A 4,108-nucleotide genomic window follows, 5' to 3' on the forward strand; every position below is an offset into this window, starting at 1 on the left:
GCCCTCCCCTCCCCACCCTACCCCCAGGGCCCTTTTGAATATTTATTATTATAAATACTATGTAATAATATATGGTAAAAATTATGATTACTCTGATAACATCACATAAGGCAAAAGAAAGAATGAATCTTACATGTACTTAGAACTAGATTAAAAGGTCATATGCAACACTTAGAAGCATATCCCAACTCCACTGCTAAGGATAAACAGGCTACCTGATATAGGAACCTTATCTGCAAATTTTCAGAAACAACAAAATAGAAGCCTTGGAGTGGCAGGAGATAATCAGGAGTTGAATTAAAGGAGGAACAGTAAAGGAAAATTGAAGGGCAGCAGGAAAATATCACCCTTTGAGTACTGAAAGGGAGCAGTGGAGTTTGTCTCTACAAAGAGCCTACTATGAGCCAGGAATTTGGGGCTATGAAGATGACCTCTGACCTTAAGGGACTCAAGTCCTAGGGGAACACTGAGGCCTCAACTCTTTAGCTTCTTAAAGAGGACAGAAAAATCTGATAAATGCTATAACAGGAAAAGGGTCAACTGCACAGAGGAGAATGATTAATTCTAATAGGAAGGACTTCACAGGGAAAGTATGTTGAGTGGAGTCTTTGAAGTATGGAGGAGGATTTGCTAAGGGAGAAGGCTTGGGCATTTTAGTGTTGCAAAATAGACACTAGTTATCAGAGCTAGTTGTTTTGGGGGAGAAACACATTTTTACAGCTGCTCATTTGGGACTTTAAATCATGGGAGGCTTCGTATATTCAACACCACTCTGTCAATGCTCTCTTTCTGTTTTCGCTTTTTCTAAAGACTGAAATGTTTAAGCCCAGCATTGGACAGAACCTCAAAGCTCCAGGATAAGGTGAATGCTTGCCAAATCTGCTCTGTCACCTTCCAGTCAAGCTAGCCTAGCTAGCCCATTGCTGCTCTAGCAGCCACAAAAGGAAGGCTAATTATATCCTCTGGGGGACAGGTTGAAGGGAAAATCTGGATGCAAGCAGACAAGGTTTACTTACCCCTACTCTGCCAGTAAACTTCCACAGTACTGCTTCCCTGTCTTCTAAGCCATGAGGCTCCTAGTCTACCTGTGATAGGGAGGCCAGTTCTGCAGAAAAAAAAGGCTGCATGAAAAGGAAGGGGGAAGCAATGGATTGGGAAGAACTGAGGTATTCAGTGAGATAATCTTAATTAAATGCTTAGCAAGATCCCTGGCACATACAGGCGATGGAGAAACGTTAGCGGTTATTAACATCATTGCTGCTATTATTATTTTTACACTAACACCTCAACTGAACTCCAACAAGAAGGAAATATTGTTTTTTGCAACCACTTTTGTGACGTTCGAGAAGCAATTCCAGAAATATCAAGTGTACTTGTAATTTTTTTAGAGGTACAAACAAATTTCAACTGGACTGGCCTAAAAGCCCAAGATCCTGAGTTCGAAGAGCGGCTATGTCACTTGCCAGCCGCGTGACCTTGAACACGGCACTTCGCCTCTGTGTGCCTCAGTTTCCTCATCTGTAAAGTGGGGGTTATTAAGCCTCTCCCTAGCACGGTCGTCGTGGAGTCCCGCCCAGCAGTGGTCTTCGCTGCTTCGGGGCCGCACGGGTGCAAGGCGAGCTCACAACCCATTTTCCAAGCCCCCTTATCCCCAGGGCGGCGGGGGCAGACGGACGCCCGACCCCGAGGCCCACCGAGCGCCGCCGCCTGCAGAATAGGAGCAGGAAAGGGGGAGGCGCCTGCGATGGGTCCCTACGACCCAGGGTCCAGGACGCCCGGAGGCTCGTCCCCGCCGGCCGCAAGCTATCGCCTGCGGGCTAGGCGCGGGAAGCGGTCAAGGGAGGCCGGGCTCACCGAGGTGCGGCGGGTGGGGCGAAGGGCGCTGGGGGACCTGAGGAGGTCAGCAGCGCAGGTCCCCAGACACCGCCGCACCGCAGAAGAGAACCGGGAAGAAGGCAAAGGAAGAGACGCCTCCGTTTGCGGCGCCGCGCGTCCCCAACGGGCCGTGCAGACAAGCTCACTCACCTGAAGCGCGGGTAACCGCCGTCAGTGCAGCAGCGGCGGCGGCGGAGGCGGCGAGGGGCAGGGAGTCTCTGCGATACGCAGGCGCACTAAGAGTGCAGGGCCTGCGCAAGCGCAATGGGCCCGCCTGCCTCGGGAACTACCGAGATGGTGGCCGAGCAGGGAGGAGATGACGGAGTCATCTTGGACGTAGTTCTGGCTGCGGAGTGTCCTCAGAGAATCCCAAACTAGAGTTGCCGGAAGGGGTATTGAGTGTGGCGGATCCACGGACTCTTCCCCTTCCCCTAAGTCACATTTTATGAAGTCCCTAAGAACCGTTACAAGTCATGGCATCCTTTTACGTAGGTCCAGAGAGAGGCAGTGACATACTCAAAGTCATAAGGCAGCTGGCACAGCGCTTGGCATGTGGAAGACGCTTAAATTTTTGGTGGATAACAGCAATTTAAGAACTAGAAGTCAAGTCTCATCTCCTAATTCCAAGTCCTCTATTATGTACGGTCTTTTACAACTGCCAGCCGCACCACCTGATTTATAGAGTGCAACATGAGAAATGAAATTTTTTTTCCAGAACGATCACAAACATTAAACACCCAACAATTTAAATAACAACAAAATGTACAGGACATAATCCCTTCCCCTAGTTTATTAGTTAACCTAGTATTTATTTTATATTAAGTATCACTGATTAAAATTAAGATATTCTCTTAAGTAGGGTAAATGGAACAAATATTACCACACATCTCAAGGGCAGTGACTGTCTGTAATATTTTTGCTCATCTTTGTAGGCTCAGCACAATTCCTGAACCAAATCTGGGTAGGGAAAAACTAGCATTGAGCACAGCCCTTTATTATAAAATTTATGTTCTTTCACTAACATTTTCTGAGTGCCAAATTGGTTCTAATTCACTCTCCCCTACTTACTCTCTGTATGTTCCTGTTTAGATTAAGCTCATCCATGCCTGAGTTCCTCATCTATAAGGAAAAATAAAGAAGCTATCTCATATGGTTAAGGACTAAATGATAGTATGCATGTAAAATGCTTAAGAGTTCAATAAATATTATTTTTCTGTTTTATTTTTAGCTGTTGAAGACTCAAATGGAAACACACTTATTCTCAAGTTTGAACAAATTCTTACAAAAAAAATACAATACGATACAGTGAATTAAATGGAGGATGAATTATATCTCAATAAAGCTGTTAATAATTCCTAGCCCTCCCCTCCCCAAAAAATGCCAACAGGAAAGAGGCCTGGGATTTAGTCAAAGCAAACACAAAACTATTCTGGTAGGACACAAACTAGCTGACAAGATTCCCACAGAAAAAGCACCACTAAAGATGAGCTAACAACCCTAATAGCAAAACACAGGGAGATGGGATACAGTTAATAGTACAATTATAAAAACGTTCTTTCTAAACTATTAAGATGTACCACACTAATGCAAGGTGTTAATAATAGGGGGATATATGGGACTATGTATTTTATGCTTGATTTTTCTGTAAACCTACAACTTCTTTAAAAAAAAAATGCTTAGGGAAACAATCTACCATGGATGAGAGTCTACAGACACAATAATAAGAAAAAAAAATGGAGGAAGGTGCAACCATCTTTGGAGAGACGTGTTCTATCCCCATTTTACAGAGGAGGAAATGAAGGATAAAAGATGAAGATTCACTCTAAAGTCTACATTCTTCCCATTATACTACTCTGCTTGGGAGAGAATAGGCAATTAACACCACCTCTCTGATTCTTAAATATTGGCTTCCTTGGAGCTGTCCAAGGTTTACCTTTTTACACTGTACTCTGGATAATCTCATCTATTCCCAAAATTTCAATAACTTACTATATTATCTGATCTAATCCTTTTGTAACATCCTTGTGATATAGATTCTATCATTCTTCTAGTTTTACAGATAAGAAGCTAAATGGCTTCCCCCCCATCATAGTTCATGACAGAATTATTAACAAACAAGTTATATACCTACTATGTTCCAGGCCCCATGAGCAACATAGCTTGCTTGTTTCTATCTATTCTTCACACAACTAGAATGATTTTTAAAAATAAAGTTCTAATCATTTCTCTCCCC

At 43.9% G+C, this 4,108-nt stretch overlaps 1 protein-coding gene across 4 annotated transcripts in view; it reads right to left on the minus strand.

The window, feature by feature from the left end:
* Positions 1-2,096, minus strand: part of NDRG3 (NDRG family member 3) — a 108,703-nt gene extending 106,607 nt beyond the window's left edge. For 3 of the 4 annotated variants that reach the window (XM_037811012.1, XM_037811013.1, XM_037811010.1), the window contains exon 1: positions 2,026-2,096. The gene's annotated coding sequence lies outside the window, so the exon portion shown is untranslated. Of the gene's footprint in view, positions 1-1,016; positions 1,038-2,025 lie in introns of those variants that run through there. The other variant, XM_037811011.1, reaches the window with a different exon arrangement.
* Between the last annotated feature and the right edge of the window lie 2,012 nt (positions 2,097-4,108).

This window comes from Choloepus didactylus, chromosome 19 (assembly GCF_015220235.1).
Source record: "Choloepus didactylus isolate mChoDid1 chromosome 19, mChoDid1.pri, whole genome shotgun sequence".
Taxonomy (NCBI): domain Eukaryota; kingdom Metazoa; phylum Chordata; class Mammalia; order Pilosa; family Megalonychidae; genus Choloepus; species Choloepus didactylus.